The sequence below is a fragment of the Notamacropus eugenii genome, chromosome 1, assembly GCF_028372415.1.
Source record: "Notamacropus eugenii isolate mMacEug1 chromosome 1, mMacEug1.pri_v2, whole genome shotgun sequence".
NCBI classification, from domain to species: Eukaryota; Metazoa; Chordata; class Mammalia; order Diprotodontia; family Macropodidae; genus Notamacropus; species Notamacropus eugenii.
In genome coordinates, this window is record NC_092872.1 from 516,126,862 (window position 1) to 516,154,015 (window position 27,154).

Here is a 27,154-nt window from a genome sequence, read left to right on the forward strand (position 1 = left end):
ATTAGTACTTGCAACATCAGTGTTCAATTTGAGCAATGGACATTTGAATAATTTACTAGGTATTTGCCAACATGGAAAGAGAGACCCTAGGCAAATTGTGGATTTAAAAACCTAAGACCCATCTTAGCAAAGAAACTAAACAGAATTCCTCCGTGGTCAAAGTCAGAATGAGAATGCAAAGGTCTCATTCAGAAATATGCTTGAAAGGAAATGACAGTAACCAAGTTGATTTTGCTAGGTCTGAAGGGAGACCCTGTGTCTTGCTCATATGCACACATTTGTTTGTTTAAGCTTGCATGTGTGGAATTTGTTCTAAAACAATGTGGCTCTGGCTGACCCCTGTGGGAGCCATGTGGGTGTCTGAGAGTCTCTTCCAGGTCAGCACTTGCCCTTTACTAATCTCCCAAACTGATAATGCTAAAAATTTCAGAACAGACTCATTCCTCTACGCAGCCAAGATTTATGGACTGGCTAAGTCCTGGGAAGTAGGAGGGAGATATTTGGAGACTTGCCTTTACTAAGGCTTCCCCATTTGGCCCAAGTAGATATCATAATGATAAGCTTGAGGTTTGTCACAAATTGCCAAAATGTAATTCTGTTGGTTGGGAGGATAGAGGAGTGAGATAAGGGGGAAAATCAACCATTTAAATAGTTACCTATGGGCAGAATCCAGGAATCTGGTTTTTCTTGTCACTGGTGAAAACTAATTAGATTGACAGTTGAGGAGATGGAAGAAGAGTCAGGTGACTCTGGGGAAATAGGCCAGTTATGGCATCCATCCATCCATCCATCTGTCCATCTGTCCATCTATCTATCTATCTATCTATCTATCTATCTATCTATCTATCTATCTATCTATCTTTCTGTTATCTAACACTTTATCTCTATTTCTTGCTATCGAGACGCACATATCTTGAAGATGTATAGAATATGTTTATTAGAACAAGCCTATGAGACAGGGAATACACATATTATTATCTCCTTTTTTAAAGATAGAGAAACAAAAGCTCAAAGAAGACCAGTGACTTATTTTCGATGAACAAATTTAATAGTGTTGAAGCTGGAACTTGAACCCAAGTTTTCTGATCCCATGTCTGGTTCTTCAGGCTGTTTCCTTTTATTAGGAATAATGAGTTTAGATTAAGGATCCTACTAGTCTAGTCTTTGCCTATTATATCTTATGCCCTCAAGGTACAGAAGTTTTGGCAGCATGGTATAATGGAAAGAACATGACCTAGGTAGGAGTCAGGAGACCTGAGCTCTCTTTCTGGTTCTTCTGAGTGACTCTAGATAAGTCAATTTAACCTCAGGCTTCCATTTCTCCATTTGCCAAATAACTTTCTCCCATGGGTGCTACAAAGTTAAGATGAAATAAGAAATGGGTCAGTATTTTGAAAAAGGTAAAAATGGCATGCAAACATAATTGAGGAATAAAAGGGGAAAAGAAAAGATTTGGAGGGAGCCACTTTGACTCTCCATAGTGGCTAGAAAGGCAGCATAGTATAGGAGAAACAGAAGACCTGGGTCTTCTTCAGCAGCTTCATTACTAAACTAGATCATGAGGAAAGTACTTTGTAAACTTTAAAACATCTTACACATGTGAATGGTTATTTTTTCCAGGGCAATACATCAACTGTCAGTGGGCAGATTTTGGAAACTGTATCTCAGGTGGACCTACAGATAAAAATTATAATTTAGTAATAATGAATAGCTAATGTTTATATAGTGACTTAAAGTTTGGAAAGTGTTTTATATCTATTATCTCATTTGTGCACACTTAGGATTCTAACCCTCTCTAGGCCACTTATGGTACCAGTCTACATCCTTGAAGTGTTCTCATGATGCCTTTCAGGAGTTACTCCTTCAAGGAGGGCCACATGCTGCAGGGGTCATTTGGTTAATCATTGCTTCCCATAGAAGTTCAAAGATTTGATGGGTAAGTCACAACCATCTCTGACAAGCTGCCTTTACTTGCCAAGGATTGCATTTAGTAAAAGGGAGCTATCTTCCTTGGCATTGCTAGACCTCAAGACCTTGTTTCTCCAAAATGGGACCTGGTGTTTCCAAAGGATTATAAGAGAATTTGTTGTGTAGTCCAAAGATTGTTGGACCTGGAGTCAGGAGATCTGCATTTGAATGCTTGCTTGAACATTAAGGATCAAAGGATTTAGACTTAGGCTTGCCTATTCCAGCTTCTAATTTTACAGATGAGAATGCTGAGGTTCCAGGAAGCAAAGAGGTATGTTAGACAATAGAAAGAATACTGGTTTGGGAGTCAGAGGGTCTGGATTCAAATCCTATCTCTGATGTTTATTACTTCTATGACTTTGGGCAAATTGATGAATCTTCCCAAGCCTCAGTTTCTTCACTGGTAAAATGAAGAGGTTGAACTAGTTGTATTCTGAAACCCTTCCCAGTTGTATGAAGTATTGTGATTTGTCCAAGGTTACAACTGGCTAGGAGGCATAGCTAGGTGATGTAGCAAATAGAATGTTGGATTTCAATTTGGAATATTTGAGTTTGAATCTTGCTTCAGATATTTAATTTTGTGTATTGGCTGCTCTCCTTTATTGGTTTGCAGACACTGGACATTATCATTTGCTCAAGATAATCATCCTGTGTTCATTAAATAAGTGTCTTGAGTAGGAGGAACTTGAGAAGAAGAGCTACAAAGTAGAATATGTGAGCTAATAGAAGTACAATCCATGCAATGGTAGATAACAGAGTGAAAGATTGATGTAATGGCAAGTAAAATAGAATCTTCTGCTGTTTTTGTTTTGGCATAATCAAGAAGTAATACCTCTATTTGAATATGACTAAGGAAAATCTTTGCCACCCATTGTCAGGCCTGAGAAGATAAGAAGTTCCCCGCCTTTTGTTAATGAGGCATTGGTTTTCAAGGGATGTGATGCCCTGTGGCTCTAAAAAGTGTATAAAGACTCTGAGGTGCAGGTTTTATTTGGGGACGTACTAACTAGAAGTGTTTGTTTGGCCAGACAAAGAATCTGGGAAACTGCTTAAAGAGTACCCCGGCTTTTAGAACCCAGATGTTGTGCTTCCCTCTCTGGTAACTGTGGTCAGACAGTTGTACCTGTCTGTTGAATTATGGTCAGGCAGAGGAAGCCATGTCTGTTGATTACTTTGGGGTTTACTGACTGAAAGTGTTTGTTTGGCCCAATGAGGACTCTGGGAAGCCACTAAGGAGCCCCTCAACTTTGAGAGCCCAGATGTCGTGCTTCCCTCTCTAGCAACTGTGGTCAGACAGTTGTACCTGTCTGTTGAATTCAGGCAGAGGAAGCCATGTCTATTGACTTTTAATTTCTCTGTATTTTCTTTGAAGTTCAGGATGCTGACTCCTCTAAACTAGGTGAATGATATATGTGCTTGGTTAAAGGAATGATACATGTGTTTGATTAAAGTGATTGTTAATCCCCCAAAAGTTATCTTTCCTTTCATGAATGCAGATCTAAGAACCTGTGATAGCAGGCCCCCCTGTGTATGTCGGGGTGCTTACTGATACATTAACCTCAACTCCAACTACTATATTGCTGTTCTATGTGGCTTGTGATATAAAAGAAAGATTGTAGGTTCTGGAATCAAAGGAACTGGGTTTGAATCCAAACACTACCACTTGCTATCTGTGTGATCTTGGATAAGGCATTCCTCCATTTAGGGCCTCAATTTCCTCAATATATAAAATGATTTCTAAGGGCCCTTGCAACTTTAAAGCAATAATAATGAAAACCTGACTAAACCTAATTTTTTTCCCCTCACCACCTCTTATAAACCTCCTATGCTTTAAAAGGCTGAAAATGACCATGCTATATGTTGAGAGTAACTGGACTTAGCCTTTTATCTTTCAAAGACATACAAAGATAATTCTCTCTTGAGAAACGACTTAAATTGGTATCCTGAAAGAACAGAATGGTGGGACTCTGTTTCCAGAATTGAGAAATTAGTAGTTCAAGCTATGGTTAAAGGTGACTTTAGCTGTGATTTTTTTCTTATAACAGATATATTTAAAATAATTATTTACTTTTTTGTTACATTTTTTGTTATACTGTAATAAATAGTTTAACCAGTAACTATGATGTTTATTTAAGCCTCACAATTTGGGGGTTTCCAAATGCTTATGCAAAAGAAATTTCTCCACTTTATTAAATAAATAATATTTAATAAGGTGAGGTAGGGCTCTTAGAATTAATTGTTTAGTTAATGGGAAGAATGTTGTAATTTTTTTATTAATTGGGAATTATCAGAACATACCTCCTTGATTATGGAAGAACTTGGAATGAGAATGAATAAAGAAACCAGACTATTAGCAGAGAGAGGGAGTGGTGACCACTTACCTAGGTTATATGTGAGTATGGCTGATCTCCCCAAACCCCACTACGTATATTAAAGGTAAATGCTTCTCATTTCTTATACGACCTTGGGAAAAGTACTTTCTCTCAGTGAGTTTCATCTATTTATTCATCTACGAAATGAAAGGTTGGAATTAGAGTAATTGTAGCTCATATTTATGTATCATTTTAAGGTTCACAAAGCTATCCTTACAACAACCCTTAGGGGCAGGTTGTACACACATTTATTTAATGAGGAGACTAAGATTCAGTGAGTTTAGATCAGATATAGGTAGTAAAGGTAAGAACTAGGGCTTGAACATCTTCTGTTTACAAGGCCATTGTTCTTTTCACTACACAGTATTTGTTGCTCCATAATTCTTAGAGGTGCCTATGAAAAAAATTAAAATTCTCTCATTGATTTTTCCTCATGTCAGTGTCATAAAATGTCATATCTGAAAGAGAACTAAAAATATAAAATGTTAGCATTAGAGAGACCTTAGAGATCATCTCATCTAAAACTCTCATTTTGTCAATCAATAAATTATTCAGTAACAAAGCATTTTTTAAGCATTCATTATGTGCCACGCACTAGGTTAGATGCTAGAAATAAAAAGACAGAAATTATACAGTCACTGCTTTCAAGGAGTATGCATTCTCTTTGGAGAGACAACATGAACATATATAGGCATATACAAAATATATACAAAGTGGTTTGGTGGTGGAGTTCTAGCAGATAAGGGGAGCGTCAGAGAAGACTTCAGAAAGTAGAAAATGGTACTGAAGATAATTCTTAATCTAGGTATTTCAAGGGCAGAAGTGAGGAGGGAGGGAGTGCCAAACCTGGGGTATGGCCAATGCAAAGGCACAGAGAGAAATCAGAAAAAATAAGTCCTGTGTATAAAAAATAGTAAGGATGTTTCTAGAGTCGGTATGCTTTAACACTGTACCATGCTGACTCATTGAAGTTTATTGAGTAGCGAAATGACACAATCATATCTGTATTTCAGAATCATACATTTATAGCTAGAACAGGCCTTAGAAGTCACTGAGTCCAATCTCCTTATTTTATATATAAGGAAATTGAAGCCAGCTTGACTTGGGTCACGCTGGTAGCAAATGTCAGAGGTTGGATGTGAATGTAGCTCTTCCAGACTCAGTCCACTATTCTGCTCCACCAAGCTATCTCTGGTGAAATGACTCTGGCAGTTGTAACAGAAGGGAGAATGGAGGGGTGGTGGGGAACAGACTTGAGCCAGGGAGAACAATTAAGGATTATTTCAATAGTCTAGATTAGAGGCAATGAAGGTCTACACTAGGGGGGTGGCAGTGTGATAGAGAGAAGGGGATGCATATGAGAGATGTTATAAAGGTAGCATAGACAAGATTTGGGAGCTGCTTTGATATGTTGGATGAGTATGAGTGAGGAGTCAAAGATGACAATGAGGCTGTGAGTTTGGATGACTGGGAGGGCAGCAGTGCCTTTGACAGTAATAAGGAGCTTTGGAAATAGGCTGAATGTTGACAATAGAGAATGAGTTTTGTTTTGGACATGTTGAGTCTGGGTGGCCTGCAGGATCTCCAGAAGGAAATGTCCAAGAGAGTATGGAAACTGAAAGTCAGAGAGCAGTACAATGGAAAGAGGTTAACTGACTTGCTTAGGGTCAAAAAAAAAGTGTCAGAGATAAGAATTGAACCCAAGCCTGCCTCACTCTGAATCTGGCACTGTGCCCATTACACCAAGCTGACTCTTGGTAAAATCACTGGCAATTGTCTGGAGGGTAGATTGACTAAGTAATGGATTTGTTCTAGGGAGAACGCAGTAGTCCAGACTAGAAGTGGTGAAGGTGTGACCTAGGGTTGTAGAAGTGTGGATGGAGAAAAAGGAATATTTCCAAAAAGTAAAATGGATAAGGTGCTGTACTTGAAGTGTGAAAAGTCCTGAGCTCATGTCCCAAGACACTAGCTGGGTGACACTGAGTAGGTCCCTTAACCTCTACCATCCTCAATTTCCTCAACTGTAAAACAGAGATGGTAATTACACCTGCTTCACAGGGAAACCAAATAAAAGAATGTGTGCAAAGTACAAACCTGCATATAAATGTTAGCTATTATTGTCATTATTGTTAGCATTACCATGGGAATAGAAAAGATATCATTTCACAACTGCTTAGATTTGAGAGCTGAGATAGAATGAGGAATTGAGGGTGATGCCAAGGTTGAACACCTGGGAAGGATAATGGTGCCTCTGACTTAATGTTCTGAAGGGAATGGGTTTAGGGAAAAGGGAATGACTTCTGTTTTGGGCATGTTGCGTTTGAGATGCCTATGGGACATCTAATTGGAAATGTCCAAAAAGCAGTTGGTGGTGGAAAGTAAAAGCTACAAAGTAGAAAGAGTGTTGCCTGTTAAGTCAATATCATTATAATTATAATTCTGGATTTCTCCATAATAGCTATGTGACTGGGAAAATAATCACTTCCCTCAGTTTTCTTATTTATAAAATGCGGTTGTTGGATGAGATGACCTCCAAGGTCCTTTCTAACTCTAATATATCACACTTTAGAAAGTTAGAAAACACTTGCTCAAAGTCACACAGCTAGTTGAAGGACAAAACTAGGACTAGAAATCAGGCGTAGGTAGTATTTTCCCTGAAACTACATTTCAACCTGAGAGATTTATCAAGGTCAGCTTCCATTTTTGCATCCTTTCCTCCCCACGTCTGCCCCTCCACAATCAAATATTGAACATACTCTCTTATTGCCAGGCCTAGAGGCCTGTGTGGGCTACCCGAGTCTTTCTTACCTCACCTCCGAGGTCTTCGGCTGGCCACGCTGGATGCACATATGAGAGAAAGGATGTTCCAGAGTCGAAAAAGGGTTGAGCTTTATTTCAGGGTCTAGTTACAAGTGCAGGGGGGTCTTCCTTAGGAGGAAGAGGGGGAGATTTCCTAAGGAGGCTAGGATCTTAAGGGATTGGAAGTAGAAGTACAAGCGGGGAGAGAGGGGGAGGGGAGAGAGGAAAGAAGAAAGCGGAGCCTCCGGGATGACCTCGAGGGCAGGGAGACTCCACCCATCACGTATCTCCCGGGGAGAGGCGGAAATACCCGAGCTAGCGCCGTTCACCTCGATCCCCTGCCGTTTCCTGGGGGGGGTCTCGTAAGACTCCAAGATTTAGAAGTCCCACCTTCACCCACCCGAGACTGTCCACACGGAACTGAGCTTCCAATCCCAACATCTTATGTCTGCAGGGTTCTGATAAGCCATCTACAAAACAACTGAGATACCTTCCCTGCCCTTGACAAATTTCTAGGATCACAGAATCACAGAGGTAGTTTAACTCCTTATTTTATAGGAAACTGTGATTCATTGAGGGGAAGTGACTTACCCAGGATCACACAATTAATAGCCAGTGATTGACCTGGAACTAGAACCCAGATCTCCAAACTACTTATTAATCCAGTTCTCCTTCTACTATATCATACTACCTCTCCCTCTTAAGAGTTACATTGGTTTAGGCACTCAGAGAACAAAGTATATCCCCAATCTACACATATATAAGAGAAAGAATTAATATAAACAGATAGCATGTTTACAGTAGTACTTCCCTATTTTGCTATTAATGCTGTAGGTTACATAGGATGTCTGTTTATCTCTGAGTTGACTTACTATATATAGGGCTACTCAAGTTGGCCTGAGGAGGCTTTATCTAGGAAATGGCATTTTCATTGTGTGGGGTACACAATATTCTTGGAGAAAAAGGACTGGGGGGTAGGGGGGCAGTGTCAGTTATTACCATGTGTTGGCTTGTACCAGATCATATTTCTAAAGTGACTGTAGATGCAGGGGCCTAATGGAGAGGGGAATTCATTTCTAGAAGCATAAGGCCCTTGAATCAGCAGGGCCCAACTTCTCAGGGAGTAAATGAGAGCTTTGTTTCTCAGTGGCTCCATCTTTTAGCTGAATCAGAAAGCTGAGATACAGAGAGGTTCAGGCAAGGGAACAAAGGGGGACATAAGCCTAATAATGCGTGAAATGGATCTCAACTTAGAGACTGGTTAAATTTTCAGGAGCTAACCAAAGAATGTGGCAGGGACACAGGAAATACAACAAACAACAACAAAACCCCAAATTATTGGACTTTTAAAAAAAGCATAAATAAAGAGAATAAGCCAGCCTAAACTGAGGCCCTGAGGTGTGTGAGAAGTGCAAAGGAGAAGATGGAAATTTGGAGGGAGAAAGAGGAAAGGTATAAAAGCATGATTCAGGTGGGAGTACAAACAGCCAAGGTTTAGGAAAGGGGGAGTAAGGGAAAAGTAGAAATGGGAAAATGCTGGAGAGCTGAGTAAAGTCTTAAGGTAAGAGGAGAAAGAAGAAAGCAAGGAGGATGATAGAGAGAAGAGGAAGGGAAACAGATGTAAGGAAGAAGAATAGGGCAGCAGGAAGGGTGAGAGATGGGAGAGAGGGAAGGGGAAGAGGGGGAGACCAAAGACAGTGAGTGGTAAGGTAAGGAGAGAAAGAAGGCTAAGAGATGGATGAGTGAGGGAGGGGAGTGGGTTTGGAGTGGGGGTGGGGAGGTGGAGAGCAGGATAAGGAGGGGAAGGCTGTGCACAAGTCTGTTTGTGATTAACTTGCAGCCCGGTGCAGAATCAAGTAAACAGAAAGTTACAAGTTCCCCCCTCTGAGGCAAAGCAGAAATCAGATGCTCTGTGATTAATAGTGGAGGGTTCAGGACATGACCACAAACTCTGCGTGTACTTTAAATTAGTTGAATTTTCCCAGTCCTCTTGCCAGAATGAGGGGTGGAGGGTGGGAGGTGGGGGTAGGGGAGGTGGAGGATGGGAAATGAAGGGGTGGGGGGGCCTGCCTGGCCGGGAGCAGCGTGGAATTCTCCCTGGCAGAGGCTGGTCGGGACACTGACGGGGCAGGCAGGCAACAGCATCCAGAGAGACAGCGAGTGACTGGCAGGGGAGCCCCACTTCCTGGAACCCCAAGCTCCGAGCTGGCTGCGCCCTGACACCCGCACAGATAAGCGAGCTTGCTGCTGCTATCAGCGCCCTGCAGTGCCCTGGCTTCTCCTAGATGAGGGAGAAGACTGTGGTGGGGTGTGGGTGGACAGGAAGCGAGAAGCACTGAGACCTTGCTTCCCCGTGACCAAGAGGACCCAGCAACCCAGCCTAGACAGACGTTTGTTTTGTTTTTTAATCAGTTTTTTTACAGTCATCATCAATCCCCAGGAGCCCTGTGAAGATGAAACTTGACACCTAATTGCAACAGTGGGGGGAAAACAAGAAGAAAAAAGAAATTGATATTTTCCTGAAAGGCCAGACTTGCTCAATGGTGAATATGTATTTGTTTACGTATCAATGTATGTTAATAGACAACTCTGGGTAGGAGGGGGAAGACATTTATAAATGAAACTCTAGATGGGATCAGGATTAGACCTTGAACATGTGTTTGTCTGGAGCTCTGAAGGTGAAGTGCCCCTACTTGGGCATAGGTGGCCAGGGAGCATCACTAAGGAGAGAGGGTAAGCATTACCTCCAAGGGGTGGACAGTTAATGGGAAAACAGAGCAACCAGACCTTCCTTTGACTTTTGCCTTTGCAGAGGATATATCAGTAGGAGGGGAGGGGATGATATCCACCCTGTGATTGGGGGTAGGGACTGCTGGAATTTACTGTTGAGTTGGGGGATGCTTTCAAGGGGTAAGGGGAGGAGGCAGGGTGATTGAGGGGAGTGGCACATGCCTCTACTGACTTTTATTCCAATTCAGTTTAGTGCTTTCAAATATCTGTTTTAAATCATCTTGGTCCTGAATGATCCTCTGGATAAAGCAGAACTGTAAAACGTGTAAGGTGACTTCCATATCTTGATCTTTCTGGAGATCATGCATTATCATTAACGGTAGGTTGTTTGTGTAGCCCTGCATGTGTTGTCTGTAGTCCTAAAGAGAGAAGAATCATATTTTAGGAACATAGAAATAGTACTGAAAAAGGATATAAGAGCTCATTTGATTCAGCTATCTCACTTTAAAAGGAGGAAACTGAGGTTCTGAGATGTCAAATGACTGAAGGGTGGTATCATAGAGTGGGGAAAAAGTCTGGACTAAGAGTTAGGGAGACCTATCTAACTTTGGACAAATGACTTCTCTAGACTTGAGTTTACTCCATTGGACTGGAAAGGATAATCTCTAAAGTACCTTCTAGCCTTAATGATCTTCAATGAACTTATAAGACAAGGTGGTCTATGACTACCAGTAAGGAGTATGAAGTAGGTGCCTATTAAAAAGAGGACGAGAAATGGGGTTGGAGGATTTTCAGAGTCGGAGGAGACTTTAGAGTTTGAGTTCACCTTTCCCCCTTTTTTATAGATGAGAAAACCAAGGCTTAGAAAGGTTAAATGGCTAATTGGGTATATCTCAGGTTATCTGCCCAAAGCTCTTGGGAGACTTTCCTGGGCCCCATTCCTATCATTTCCACTGATATTTATTGGGGACCTACTGTAAGCATGGCACAGTTCAGGTATGGATTGCTTCCCTTCCTCTGCCTCACCCAGGTAGCAAACCAAGGCCTCTTTGTTTTTTGCAGAAGTCCCTGTCTGCTCATCAGATCTAATCAAAGTCAGGTTCAAAGGCACATGGTCTTTAGGGATTATATATTATAAACCAAACACCTTTCAGAGAGGCATTTTGGATCAGTTAACAGAGCTGCTGTTGAGAGGCCCAGATCTCAGAGTGGTCAAAAAGCTATGGTATATATTCTTTTTCCAAGCAGTCTATCAATTGGAATACATCATTATTGTAAAACAGAAAGAAGCAGAAGATCTGGCTTGAGTCCCAGCTTCATCACTTATTAGCGTTAAAGCTGTAGGCAAATAATTTTAGCTCTCTGAGCCTCAATTTCCCCTACTGTGAAACATAGATCATAACACTGCATTACTCTCAAAACACCATAGGGTACTTACAGGAAGAGAAAATTTTCTGGGAGCATAGATTGGGATGCAGTGGTATAATTTCAAGAATATTGATGAGTGGGTACTAATGTCAATTTATGTGACATCAGTCTTGTCCACTGAAAAGATAAAAAGTCCACATTTTTCCTTACTTCCTGATATTTCTTCCCTTACGTGTTCTTTATTTGAGTGAATTTATGGGTTAATTTAATGCTAGTTATTCTGTGACTTCTCTTCCTGTATGATGGGAAAATGAAGCCTCAAGGACTAGTGTAAATGCCTCTGAATAAATGGAGCAATGCAGTGGCTATGTGGCTCACCTTGAGCATAGCAACTTCAGCAGCCTGCCCTTAACTCTTTCCTTTGGTTCTTTCTATTCCCCAGTCTACATTTCTAGTCCCTCAAACCCACAACATTTATTTGATAAATAAGACCAGATGTGTGAATTGACTTACAGAATTCACAAGCTATCAAATCAGTCCTTCAACAATTGTTAAGCACCTACAATGTGTGGTACACTGTGCTAGGTGCTGTTCTGTTACGCAGGTCCTTAATGGGTATACGCTAAATGGTAAGAAAAGCTTCAAATAGTGATTACATGGATAGGTTTTCAGTGTCAGCTGAACCTGAATGCCATGTCACCAGAAGCTGGTGTGAGTTGTACACAGACTCTGTAATGGTATCTGAACTTAACGAAAGACAGATAAAGTATCCCAAGGGAAGCACATATATCACCCCTTGTATGTGTGTAGCTTACATAAGGAACAATGTACCAGAATAGTGTACTAATAGGCACATTTCAGCTCAATGTGAAAAAAAACAAAACTTCCTAGCAATTAGAGATATCCCAAAATAGAGCAAATTGCCTTGGGGTATAGTGAGTTCCCTATTATTGGAAGTCTTAAACTGAAGGCTGGATAACCACTTATTGTAGAGAATATTCCTACAGAGGTATAAATTGGAGTAGATGACTCTTGAGCCCCTATCCAACTCCGAGATTCTGTGATAAGAGCTAAGCCAGTACTGCTCATCAGGTTTCCTGATTCCTAGACCAATTTTTTCTTCTGGTCCATAAGAAAGCGTAATACTAAGAACCATCATACTATATCCCAAGTATACATTGTACATATGCCCACACATTCTGAGGTCTGAAAGAACCCAAAGCATGAAAAAACGACACCTCCTGTCATCATGATGCAGCTGATTCGGAGGTGGAGTCTTGTTTCTGCTTACCAGCTACACAAGAAGAACTTGTCATTTAAAGCACTAAAATACTCTAAAAACTAGAAGCAGTTTAAGGTGTTAAGAGTGAAAGACCTTCTTCATATTTAAAAAAAAGACTGTTTCAGAGAAGCAGTACTGTAAAGAACTGGACTAGGAACCGGGGGAAATGAAGTTCTAAGTTCAAATCCTGTGTGTGAGTGCCTGCAAAGTCCCAGCAGATTGAGAGGGCTGCAAGGGATTTTAAAGGTCATCTAATATAAATTCTTCATTTTTTAGAAGGGAATAAGAGAATAACCTTTATGGATTAGGTATTATAGACAGAACACCTTTCAGAGAGGCATTATGGATTAGTAAATAGAGCTTTTATTGGGAGACCCAGATCTCAGAATGGTCAATGGAAGGTAGAGATAGAACTTACTTGGGGAATCCAACTTCTTTAAGGAATCAAACCTCAACTTCTCTGGGCCTCAGTTATCTTGTTGATAAAATGGGAGAAAGAACATTGATACTATGAGGAAGATATTATTAGAAAATACTCTCATTCCTGTCATCATTATGCAAAACTGTCTTTGACTTCCCCTGTGTGAGATTGCCTGTATCACACAGCTATACTTGTACATGTCTAGAATGTAGGTAATTCTTTGGGATAAAAAAAAAATATATTTATACTTTTGGAAAAAAATTCCATTTCTTTTGCCAGTTAGTTCAGCTTTAGCACAGCGTTCTCAACACCAACATGTGGAGCTGTGAATTTTGTTGGTTATCTCAAGGATAAAAATCTTAAGGAAAAAATCCACATGATTTATCTTTTCTCTCCCCTCCCTTTTCCCCCATCTCCTGCCCTTTGGACATGCTTATTAGTGATGAAAGGATCCTGTGGATCATTTCGTTTGCCTTGTCATTACTCCAGGAAATGCTATAAAAATGATCTGGGAGGCCTGCTCACCGTAATTGACTGGGGAGAGAAGTTGGCTACTGCAGAATTCTCCTTCTTGAAATCTGTTTTGAACACAAGCTCTAGTCCCGTGGCTCCTAATTATACCTGCTGCCCAGGACTAGAGGAGGGAAGCAGAAAGTCAGAGGATTATTGGCACCTTTCTGTTTTCATTTGGTGGTATAGTAAGAGACCACTGAGCTGGGGTCCAGGAGGCCTGGGTTCAAGTTTGATCTCCCCTGTTAACTGACTATGTATGACTTTGGGTCAGTAATTTAGCTTTCTTTTTTTAAAAAATTATTTAGTATTTTATTTTTCCCCAGTTCCATGCAAAATCAATTTTCAACATTTGCTCCCAAAACTTTGAATTCCAAATTCTCTCGCTTCCTCCCTTCCTATCCCCACACCCCCATCTCCCATTGAGAAGGCAAGCAGTTCAATATAGCTATATATGTGTACTCATGTAAAACATTTCCATAATATTCATGTTGTGAAAGAAGACACAGACAAAAAAAAAGTCAAGAAAAATAAAGTTGAAAAAAGTACAGTCTATATTCAGACAGCCTCAGTTCTTTATCTGGGGATGGATAGCATTTTTCATTGTAAGTCCTTCAGAGTTGCCTTTTACTGTTGTATTGGTAAAAATAGCTAAGTCATTCACAACTGATCATCTTACAATATTGCTGTTACTTTTACATAGTACATTTCAGTTTGTATAAGCTCACATAAGTCTTTCCAGGTTTTTTTCTGAGAGCAATCCCACTCATCATTTCTTGTAGTACAACAGTATTTTATCATAATCACATACCACAGTTTGTTTAACCATTCCCCAATTGATGGGCATCCCCTCAATTTCTAATTTTTTTCCCCAGAAAAGAGCTGCTATAAATATCCATGTACATATAGGTCCTTTTTCTTTTTGTTTTTTATGTCTTTTGGGAAATAGACCTAGTAGTGGCATTGCTAGGTCAAATGGTATGCATGATTTTATAGCTCTTTGGGCATAGTTCCAAATTGCTCTACAGAGTAGTTGAATCAGTTCACAACTCCACCAACAATGCAGTAATGTCTCATTTTTCTCACATCCCCTCCAACATTTGTTATTTGTCTTCTGTCCTATTAGCCAATCTAATAGGTATGAGGCAGTACCTAAGAATTATTTTAATTTACATTTCTCCAGTCAGTAGTGAGTTAGAGCACTTTTTTATATGACTGTAGTTAGCTTTGATTATTTCATTTGAAAACTGATCTTATCTTTTCGTCATTTATCAGTTGGGGAATGGTTCTTATTTTCTTAATTTGACTCATTCTATATATGTTTGAGAAATGAGGCCTTTATCAGAGAAACTTGCCTCAAAATTTTTTTTCACAGTTAATATTGCTACCTGTATTTTCTTCCATCCTATTCCCCCTCTTTTTTTCTATTCTCTCTCCTTGCACCCTGTCCCTCCTCAAAAGTGTTTTGCTTCTTACTATCCCCATTTAACTTTCTTGAGTCTTATTTTCCTTATCTCTAAAAAGGTGTTAGAAAAGGTGATATGTAATGTTCTTCCATCTCTAATATTCTATATTTTATGTTCTAAGGATACCTTCCAGGTCTGACATTCCACATTTTCAGTATGCTTCCAGTTTTAACATTCTGTGTTCTAGTGTCCATCATGGCTTTGATAGTCCACATTCACAAAATCTGAGAATTAGAAGTGACTAAAGTGGTCCTCTAGTCCAACCCATATGTGAAAAGAATTTGTAGTATAGCATACATAATAACTTATCATTCAACCACTGCTTAATGTCCTTCAAGCAGGGGGAATGTAGCCCCCCCCCAGGGCACTCTATTCAACTTTTGGACAATTCTAAATGTTAATATGTTCTATAATTCTAGAAATTAACTGTGGATAAACTTTATTAATGAATCCCTACCCTGAAAAAAAAGACCTGTTAAGGTAGAAATGATAAGGTCTGATTGCTCCACAGACAGGTCATATATTTGTATCCATACTGGAGGTTGGTTGGTCCTTGAATCTACTTGCTCAGAGTTGAATTTCAACAGGCTTTTGGATTTTTTTTTTTTGTGAATCTTCTTGTAGAGGGAAAAAGGGATACTTTTCTTTTTTATTGCTTATTTGGATTCCAGATTCAGTCTGTCTTCTACTTTGTGTGTTGTAGTTGAAAGAGTGCTTTATTTAGTCATAAGATCTAGTTCAAATCCTGGCTTATGATACTTTAAAAGTCATTTAACTCTCTGAGCCTTAGTTACCTTATATGTAAGGGCAGCTAGGTGGTGCAGTGGATAGAGCACCAGTGCAGGAGTCAGGAGGACCTGAGTTCAAATCTCACCTCAGACACTTGACACTCACTAGCTGTGTGACCTTGGGCAAGTCACTTCACCCCAACTGCCTCATCCTGGGTCATCTCCAGTCATCCTGATGAATATCTGGTCACTGGATTCACATGGCTCTGGAGGAGAAGTGAGGCTGGTGACCTGCACAGCCCTCCCTCACTCAAAGCAAAGTCAAATGCAAGTCATGTCATTATTTCTCTGATGGCATGGTCTTTTTTGGCAATGAAGGACGAATACACACACCTTATATGTAAGTTGGAGACAGAACTATTTGCCCTATCTACCTTGTAGCATTGTGAGGAAAGTGCTTCGTAAATCCTGAATAGCCAAAGAAGTAGGAGAGCCTAGACCATTTATTTCACTATTCGAGAGAACTCTCAGGTTGGGAATCCCTCTACCAATGAAGGTTGGCATGTTCTTTACCAGTTATGGCCTGCAGAGTTGCCCAGATCAGAAGTGTCAAACTCTATTTCTATTTGAGTTGGGTGTCTCTGGCTTAGAATACCGAGGGATTAAGTAATTAGCAAGCAATGTCAGAGACAAGACTTGAACCCAGGTGTTTCTGGCTCCCTAATCATTATGCCCTGCTGCCTCTTTGTCAATGATAATGATGATGTTGACTGTGATTACATCAGCTGCTGCTATTGGCACCACTGAAAAACTATAACTATTGCTACTATTTGGTTGAATGACGAGCATTGAGTTCTTGAGGGATTTTCCCCCACATACACACTAACTTCTGCTGAATTCCCATCCTCCATCCTTGAAATCATGTCCAATACTTTGTGATTCTGTGAACCATAGTACTCTAATACCGTCCATGGGGTTTTCTTGAGAAAGAAGAGTGGTTTGCCATTTCCTTCTCCAAACACAAGTTAAGTGACTTGCTCAGCTACGACTTACATAGCTAGTCAGTGTCTGAGGCTGAATTTAAACTCAAGTCTTCCTGACTCCAGTCCCCGCATTCTATCCGCTCTGCCATCTAGCTGCCTCATTCCTCATCCTACCACCTCTTTTTTCCTATAGTGATCATAGCAGATCATTCATTTGGGAAAATTAGAAAATAATTACCTTGAAATGTATGAGGTGTCTGAGGATTTTGGCAAATATTTCTTTTTTGTTCCTTAGTAGAGGTTTTTTTCAATTACATGTAAAGATAATTTTCAAAATTCATTTTTGTAAAATTTTGACTTTCAGATTTTTCTTTTTTCCTCTCTCCCCTCTGCTGCCCCCAAGATGACAAGCAATCTGACATAGGTTATATATGTACAATCATATTAAATGTATTTCCACATTAGTCATATTGTGAAAGAAGAATCAGAACAAAAGGGAAAAAACCATGAGAAAGAAAAAACAAAAAGTGAAAATCGTATGCTTTGATCTGCGTTAGAACTCCATAGTTCTTTCTCTGGATGTGGACAACATTTCCCATCATAGATCTTTTGGAATTGTCTTGGAGCCTTGTATTGTTGAGAAAAGCTAAGTCTATTAAAGTTAGTCATCAAACAACATTGGCATTGCTATGTACAATGTTCTCCTGGTTCTGCTTACTTCACTCAGCATCAGTTCATATTGGCAAGCATTTCTATCCTTATTTCTATTAAATATAGGCACAGGTTTCCCTAAATAACAAAGCCTTACACATTTCTGTGGTACTTTATTTTTTTATTGACTTTTTTGCTTTTATATCATGGTCATTTCTAAATCTCTCTTTCCTCCTTTCTTAATCAAACTATCCCTTTTAATAAATCACTAAAAAGAAAGAAGATAAAAGGAATGAGGAACACTAAAATCTCAACTGAATCTAACATGATTTGTAGCATTACACATTCATTGCCCTTCACTTTTTAAAAGAAGAAATGGAGGGTGCTTTCCATTTTACAAAGTACTTTGTTCACAACAGTAGTCCTGTGAGGTCAACAATGCAAGTAGTATTTAGCCTCATTTTACAGATGAGAAAACTGAGGCACAAAGAAGTTAAAGTGACAGAATTCAGGCTAAAACTCAGGTCTGATACAGAGGGCTTTTTCTACAACACCAAGCTCTTTTCAAAAGTCATCCTTACTAGGACTATGATCAGAGTTGCTCAAGAGCAGGCACATATTGACAGGCAAATCCACTTATTGAACTTTAGCAATTGTTTCCCTGCTCACCTTCTGGTAGGTAAGCAAGTTAACTGTGATATGGTGAGGCAGAGGTTGTAGATCACCTCAGATTACATCATGGGTTCATTGAAAATTGACTGTACTTTGGATCCTCGTAGATGATAAGACAAGTACCTAGGCTTCCAAGATAATGTTCTTTCCCCAGCATACACCCACAGATGTGTTTCCCCTAGAGAGCATCTGAATTTTGGAGTACTGTTAAAAAGTCACTATCTCCATAGTGGCAAATTTGAAATTGTGCTCATACTTTGGGGGCTGAATCATTCTCCTTGCACATCCCTCACATATGTGGTTAGCTGACTTGCATGTGTTTCTATGTATGCATATGCGTGTGCATGTGTGAGTGTGTTGGTGGTTGTACATTTCACTCCCTCCATCTGCTAGCATTTTAGGAGTCTCCACTTGGGACAACACATTGGAAAAATGCTCTACTGAGATGTGATTTATTCACCACCAAGAGACCATTAAATCCTTAAAAACTTTTTTCCCCTTAAAAAGTGATTCACTCAGGCCATTAAAAGCTGGTAAAAACTATTTCAGTGAAGCTGTTTCTTTGGAGGAAGAAGATGCCAGTAACTTTATAGAATTGAATCAGAACTTGACATTAAAGGAAAAGAGTTCATCTTTGATAATTTACAATAGAGCACATTTTAATGGTGCTGCATTACAGTCATGGAAATAGCTTGTTTTTCTGCATGGAGAAAGTCCGGTCCAATCTAATCCAACAATCATCTCTTTTTTGTTTGTTCTTTTTTTCTGTAATATTTTTATTTTGAACATTAACATAGAAGAATATAAAAAAGAAAATTCTGTGAGAAATTGGGTCCCCATTTCATTTCATTGGCTTTTTTAAAAAGTGTATATTAAATCTACATGTTACTTTCAAAGCTATCCTATTTGTCTGTGCTTCTTTTTGATGTTTCTGTTTTCTAACATGCATTTTAAATGATGTGCGCTCTCTCTCTCTCTCTCTCTCTCTCTCTCTCTCTCTCTCTCTCTCTCTCACTCTCTTGCTGTCTTTAACTTGGTATCACCTTTGCTAATTAATTCCTCCTTCCCTGGATGCACTTGAGAGAAAGAAGGGGGGTGGTGGTGGAGAAACCCTTGTTTAAAAAAAAAGCATAACCTAGCAAAAATGAATCCAACACAATGGCTGTATGTCTTCATATATATATGTCTTTAAACCTTTTCATGTTCGTCCTTCGTTGCTGAAGAAGACCATGCCATGAGAGAAATGATGACGTGACTTGCACTTGACGTGACTTGCACTTGACTTTGTTTTGAGTGAGGGAGGGCTGTGCAGGTCACCAGCCTCACTTCTCCTCCAGAGCCATCTGAATCCAATGACATGATATTCCTCAGGATGACTGGAAATGGCCCAGGATGCACTGGGAGACCTTAGGCCCTTTAGGCCAAGGTCTTTGCAGGTACTCACTTAGGGTGAGGCAACACCCATTCATTGAATACGCCTGTTTAAGAAGTTGCCAGGGCATGGCTCCTTTAATGAGGTCAAGAAAAACAAAGACATCAGGATGGGTGGGAAACAGGAGCAGTTACTGTTGGTAATCACTCTAAAGCCAGGAGGGTCCAGGAGCCCTCGGAACCTTGTGAATATCACTTCTCGGGAGGCGAGTAACATTATGCTTCATCATAGTTCTTTTGGAGACATAGTTGGTAAGTGATTTGATCAGTCTTTCAAAGTTGACTTTCTTTACAATGTTGCTTTCTTTTTATAAATTGTTCTGATTCTGTTCACTCTGGATCAATTCATATTATACAGAATTCTGTATAATTATCTCTTTTGTCATTTCTTAAGTTGCAATAATGCTATTTTACATTCAAATACTACAATTTACTGAGCCATTTTCCAGATGTCTATCCCTTAGGTTCTAATTTTTTCTCACATTTTAAATCCTGCTTTGAGGTTCAGGAAAATTATTTTCCTTGAAGCTATTGCCTCTGAGTAATCATCCTCCCTCTTAACCCTTCCACTTAACTCTGATCTTTTTTTAACAAACATGCTTGATTTTTCACTAGCCCAGTAAAAGTTTATTTTTCCTGTGGGGATTGTATTCATCTTTTCATAATAAATTTTTTTTTTATTGTAAGCCTGTATCTTTTGTATTTTGTAATATTATAATCCAAGATCTCTTCATATTTTTTGAAGAAACTGCCAGGTCTTCTACAATCCCAGTTGTGATTTCTTGGTTCTTGAATTCTTTCTAGATCCTCACAGGAAGTTTTCTTTGACATGGGTGCCATGGGTTTTGTCTATAAAACTTCTCTTTGGGGGGTTTCTCTCAAGAGGTAATTAGGAGATTCTTTCTATTTTTACTTTGCCCTATGGTTCTAATAGATCTTGGAAGTCTCCATTATGATTTCTTGGGATATAGTGTCCAGGCTTTTAAAAAAGAAATAATAGTTTTTAGGGACCCAATGATTCCTAAATTAACTTTCCTTTACCTATTTTCTAAGTCAGTTGTATTTTATATCAAACATTTTATATTTTCTTCTATTTTTTTTAATTTTAGGATTTTGTTCTAATATTACTATCTCAGAGTTGTTCATTTCTGTATGGTTTGTTCTGGTTTTTAGGGAGTCCACTTTTGAAGTCTACCACTCTTTCTTCTAAGCTATTTTTTCTTCTTCTAATTCTTTCCTTGAAAGATTTTTTTTGGGGAAAAAACCTTGCTTCATTTTTTTCTAAGTGTTTATGTAGTCCCTGTGAGAAATCCATTTTTTCCTTTGAGTCTCACCTTGCACATGTCATGATTAGATGGGCAATAATTTTTATACTAATCAGTGTTTTCTCCTATTTTCTCCTCTCTCCAGTTTTAATTCTGAAATTGGAGCTTTGTGCCAGGGCTGCACTTTTGGGTGGGGTGGTTAGCCCTGGGTGCTCTAAGTTCTTGTGCTCTCCATTTTCTGGAGTTTGGCTTTCCTTGAGATTCAGAATCTTGGATCTTCACAGTTCTTTCTGGTGTCTCAGGACAGAATGTTAAGGACCTCAGAACCCTGGGCCTGGCCTGAGTGTTGTGGCCTGGTACCACTGCACCAACGTATTGATTGTACTGCCTGATTGTTGACTGCAGTTGCCTCCCTAGGGTTTTCACTTTCCCTAATTGGGGGGTGGGAGAGGTTCTGACTACGTTTAAGCATTATTGGGGGATGATCCCTCAGCACTTGCTGCTCCTGGACATATCCCAGCTCTGTTACTCTGGTGCTTGTTTTGTTTAAGGACCTCCATTCCTATTGCCCATGGGCTTCTGGCTGACTTTTGTACAGTTCTGGGGTGGAAGATGACTGGAAGTTCCTCCACAAGCATTTCTTTAGTGTTTACTTAAGATATTAGGCTCTGGCACACAAAGACAAAATGCAAAAAAGCCCCCACCCTTAAGGAACTTGCAGTGCCTGTGATTGAGAGTCACTCAGAAGGGTATGATTATCATTTCCCATTAGACATAGATTGGATGCTTATCAGGTTTTCAGATAACACATTGTTGGGAAGAATAACTAAAACCTGGGTGACAGATTAAGATCCAAAAGAATTTTACGGCTCTGGGTTTGAATGCTTGCTCCCTTTGTCTATATTAGCTTAGCCAATTCACTTAACCTCTCAGTGTTCCAGGTAACTCTAAAACTACAGGAAAAATGTTGAACTGTACTGGTTGAAGAAGCTCTTTCTATACCAATGAAATCACAGGTCTCATAAACAGCAATAACAATAGCAAGAGATCAGTGTGCTGTATTTAATTAGGTGGAATTTATTAAGGATAAATGGAAAATTCTACACTCGGACTACACAATGTGTAAAAAATGCCTGATGATCTAAAAGTGGTCTGTAGCTCGGTATGTCAATATTGTAACATAGTGACTGTGAAAATCTATATGATCTTAAACTGGCTTAGTAGAAGAATTATATGGTCTATGAGGTCCCTTTTCAGATCTATAACCTAAGGATATTTATCTCAGAGGAAAAAACTTAGGGAGGGCGTAACCATTTTACAAATATTTGAAGAGGCCTTATATTTGCTTTTTCACCCTGAGTGGGTAAGGGGAGGGGAAGAACTAGGAGCAACAGATAAAAGTTGCTGAGATGCCAATTATAAAAATTTAGGAAAATTTTCCTAACAATTGAAAATGTCTAAAAAGTAGAATGGGTTGCCTTGGAAGGTAGTAAGTTCCCAATTCAATTCAGCTTAATTCAATTAAGTGCCTATTATGTGCCAGGTCTTGGACTAGACTCTAGGAATACAAAGACAGAAATGAAAAAAAAATTTCCTCTTTCCTCAAGGGAATTTTGTTGTTGTTTGTGCTTCTCAAAGAAGACCATGACATCAGGAAGATGATGCCATGACTTGCAAGTGAATTGGATTTAAGTGAGGGAGGGCTGAGCAAAGTCACCAGCTTTACTTTCTTCTCTTGAGCCATCTGGGTCCAGTGGCAAGATATAGATCAGGATGACTGAAGCTGGATCCCATGCAGTGAGAGACCTTGGCTAAGGTCTTTCCCAGGTCTCAGTTTGTCTGAGGCAACACCCTTTCAGTGATTAAGGCTAGGTAAGAAGTGAAGCAGAGAATGGTGTCTTTTACCTAGTCAGCAGAAAAAAAAATCAATCTGAGAGGGGAAGACTCTGGGTTTCTGGCCAAAACAGAAAAAATTGCTACTTACATTCACTCTGAATCAGTCTGGGTCCTTGGCCTGGGACCTATTGTTGACCAGTCAATGAAAGCCAGAGTGATTTGGATTTAAGCCCAAGGGAATTACATTCCATTGGAATATAACATGTAAACAGATAAGATAATAGGAGGAGGGAGAGGCCATTAATAACTGGGGGCATAAAAACAGACTTCTCATAGGTAGATGAACATTAACTGAACTTTAAAGGAGGCTAGGGACCCTAAGAAGTGGAGGTGAAGGAACATTCTACATAGGGGAGAGAGAGATAGCAGGAAGCTTGATAACCTCTTGTTGATGACATCATATAGGGAATTCTTACTCAGGTACATGTGAGGCTGGAAAATCTCTTCCATTTTTGATATTCTGTGATATATTAAGATGGCTAAAATCTTATACCTTCCCACCATCAACCTGTAGTCTGACTGTTCAGATAACTGAGGGGTTCATTTTCTGAAGTATCTTCAACCTGAGAATGATTGTTTAATAATACTGATTAATGATCCCACCATGATTGGGCAGCAGTTTGTGAGAAAAAGATCCGAGAGTTTTACCGGATTACATACTCAATGTGAGCCAATAGTGTGATATGGCCACCAAAATGGTTAATTCAGTCTTGGATTGCATTAAGAAAATTATAATATCTTGGAATAAGGAGTGAAAATTCTATTATATTTCACTCTTGTCTGATCATATCTGAAATACTGTATTCTATTATGGGATGGTTTAGGGAAGACATTCACATGCTGGAGAATATCTAGAAGAAGGCAACCAAAATGGTAAAGAGACATGAGTCATCTTATGAAAATGGGTTAAAGGAGCTAGGGATGTTTTGTCCAGAGTAAAAAAGACTCAGGCAATCAATAAGCATTTATTTAAGCATCTATATGAGAGAATTTATAAGACTACAGGTCATTCCCCAGTTGATAAAAATTCAAAGGATATGAAAAGCCAGTTTTCAGATGAAGAAATTGAAGCTCTCTATAGTCATATGAAATAAATGCTATAAATCACTATTGACAAGGGAAATGCAAATTAAAACAACTCTGAGGTACCACACCACACCTATCACATTGATTAATACGACAGAAAAGGAAAGTGATAGGTGTTGGAGGGGATGTGGGAAAATTAGGACACTATTGGAGTGGTGAACTGATCCAACTATTCTAGAGAGCAGTTTGGAACTATGCCCAAAGGGCTATAAAACTGTATTCTCTTTGATTCGGCAATACCACTATTGGATCCATATCCCAAAGGAATCATAAAAAAGGAAAAAGGACCCACATGCACAAAAATATTTATAGCAACTCTTTTTGTGGTAGCAAAGCATTGGAAATTGAGGGGATGCCCAGGAATTGAGGGAATGGCTGAACAAGTTGTGGTATATGAATGTAATGGAATATTATTGTGCTATAAGAAATTAAGAGCAGGTGGATTTCAAAAAAACTTGGAAAGACTTACATGAACTGATGCTGAGTGAAGTGAGCAGAACCAGATGAACATTGTACATAGTAATAGCAACATTGTTCGATGACCAACTTTGATATACTTAGCTCTTACATTCTCTGGACTTGACTCTCCCAACCCTCATGCTGCCATCGTTATTACTACCTCTCTCCTTACCTGAAGGTTTTCAATAGTCTTTGTCTCAGTCACCACTAAGAAAGTGAGGGATCAGTTTTGACAATGCTTTTTGTATGCACAAGCAATTATGGTTTATTAGCCAACCAAAAAGCCTTTACTGCCTAGGAAGTAGACTGGAAATAGTCAGGGAACCAACTCATGCCCTAAAGTTCATGTGCCATTTGTGCATACTTATAAGGACTGGGCTCTTTTTGGCCAGTCCTCTTAGATATTGAGGGTTTTTTTCCTTTTTTTTTTTTTAATCACTGTGACTTCCCAATTACTGCTCTATCATCCCTTCCAGAAAACCCTCCTTGTAACAAGTACAGAATAGTAAAATATATGAGTATGTTAGCAGCATCTGTAAATGTCTCATTCTGCAGCCATAATCTACTACCTGTCAGCTGAAAGGAAGGAAGCAGTTCTAAGGATATCTTTTATCTCAATTCTTCTTTGAAGTCCTTTATTTATTATATGCTATAGTGTGCCCACATCCATTGTCTTCTATGAGATACTCATTCCTAGTTAGTTTACTGAATTTTTATGACATTTTAAAAGAGAATTAAACTAAGGCCAGTTTCTTCATTTAATTCAGGTTGCTTGTTTTAGTTTGTTCTTACATTTATGATCACATGCTGGGAATTCCTGCTTAGATTGGATGATCTCAGAGATTCCTTCCAATTATGATTTAATGTCACTGCATCTGAGGTCATTTTATTTTTGTCCATTTCTTTGTTAATAAAACTCTAGTTAGCAGGGAGTTTTGAAAAATTCCTGAACAGATTTATGGTAGGCCTTAGAATAGAACTTAAGTTTATTCTAGTTAAATGCTTTAGTGACTCCTGGAAAAGTTTAAGAGCCAGATCTTAATTAATCATCTGAGTGCTTATGCATCGGCTGCCTTACCTGACTCTGAATTTTAACAAATCAGAGGCCAATGGAGTAATAGAAAAGTGGTGGAGGGAAAACAGAATTTCACTAGATTCTCATCTTTGTCCCAGTGTGATTTTGTACCAATGAATATGGCTCCTATCCTATCTTCTTGGGCTATCCTTTTATTAGGCAATTTAATCTCTCCATTGATCTTAATAGCAAACTTAAATAGTAATATAATAATACTGCTTTCCTCTATTAAAGCCTGAATCCAAGGCCTCATCCTGCTGTGGAGGTGGACCAGAAGTTTTGAATATTATGCCAATGGAACACAAGCACTGATAGTTCTTACACAGATGAAAAGGCCCAGTAACTCTTATATGCCTAGGACCAGCTTAAGAAGTTTGGAGAGGCTCAGCTCTAGGTTGGTCATGAAGTGATAAGATTTTTGGCTATATTTACTTTCCAAGGCAGTCTACCACCTTGTAAAGGGGTAATGAGAGCCAAGCATGGCACATTGGAATTTTGGATTTAGAAAAAGAGGTCCTGAACCCAAATCCCAGTTCTACTACTTAGTATCTCTGTGATCTTAGGCATTTCACTTCTTTCTGGGCTTCAGCTATCTGTAAATTAAGCGTTCAGAGTAGGTGACCTCTTAGGTCCCTTTCTGCTCTAAATCTATGATCCTGTGATCTTTTGATTTATGCAGACAGAGAAGAATTCACACTTTAATCCATTATACACGTTTGGAAAGATCACTTGATTTAGAATTAGAACACATGTATTTTTATCTTAGTTCAGGTATATGCTACTTGTATATGATATTGGACTAATCACTTAATCTCTCTGGGTCTCAATTTTTCTCCTTTGTACAATGAAAGGTTTGAACAAGAAAGTCTCTAAGATAGAGGGAAGGAGAGAGAGAGAGAGGCAGACAGAGACAGGTAGAGTCAGAAAGAGATAATAAAATCTATCATACTCATTATGCCCCCAGACATACACTTCATCTGCAGGGGAATGACCACTGGACCTGTGCCTTTGCAGGTCCCTCTCCTAGGTGTTCTTTTGAATATAGACAGCAAGATGAAGGAACTAAATTTCATCCTGCCATTGTTTGAGTTAGCCAGATTGTTATGTATTCACTATGTGTTGCTGCTTTTCTCTGGTTTTCATTTTCCTAATATGTGAAATAGGTGGTAGTGGTAGTTTAATACTAGGATCTCTAAGGTCCATTGAAGTCCTCAATCAAAAGTCAAAAGGCAGAAAAAAATAGAAGAAAATGAAAAGCATCTCATAGCCAAAAAAAAAAAAAAAAAGCTAAAAATAGATTGCCGAGAAAAACTTTAAGAATCACTGAGCCATTTGAATGTTATGATCAAAGAAAGAGCCTAGGTACCATATTCCAAGAAATGTAAAAAGGAAACTGGCCAGATCTCTTAGAACCAGAGGTCAAGGTGGAAATAGAATCTATCAGTCACCTCCTGAAAGAAACCTCAAAATAAAAATTCCTAGGAATATAACAGCCAGAATCCAGAGCTTCTAGCAAAGAAAAAATATTGCAGTGAGCCAGAAAGAAAGAGTTCAGATACTGAGGAGGCACAGTCAGGATTACATACAATTTAGCAGCCACCACTATAAAAGAATAGAAAACTTGAAATATAATATTTTAGAAGGCAAAGGATGTGGGCTTAGAGTGAAGAATAATTTAGCCAGCAAAACTGTGCTACAGGATAAAAAATGGACCTCTAATTAAATAGAAAACTTCCAAACATTCCTGATGAAAAGATCTGAGCTTTGGAGAAACTTTGAAGTTCAAACATAGGAGTTAAGAGAAACATAAAAGTAAAACAATGACAATTGATTAAATAATGATAAATGACTTACATTATAATATAAGGAGATGACATATGCATCAACTCTGAGCCCTATTATCAGGGGTCATAGAAAAAAATGAATTAGACAAGACCTGAGGGTAATCAGTTATGTCTTGATGATCTTAACAGAATGTAAAGAGAAAGGAAG

General features: G+C 39.1%; 1 protein-coding gene across 1 annotated transcript in view; it reads left to right on the top strand.

Moving 5' to 3' along the window:
• The first annotated feature begins 9,223 nt into the window (after positions 1 to 9,223).
• RIPOR3 (RIPOR family member 3) overlaps positions 9,224 to 27,154 on the top strand; it is a 114,656-nt gene continuing 96,725 nt past the window's right edge. Inside the window, exon 1 of the mRNA XM_072633560.1 lies at positions 9,224 to 9,682. The gene's annotated coding sequence lies outside the window, so the exon portion shown is untranslated. The remainder of the gene's footprint in view (positions 9,683 to 27,154) is intronic.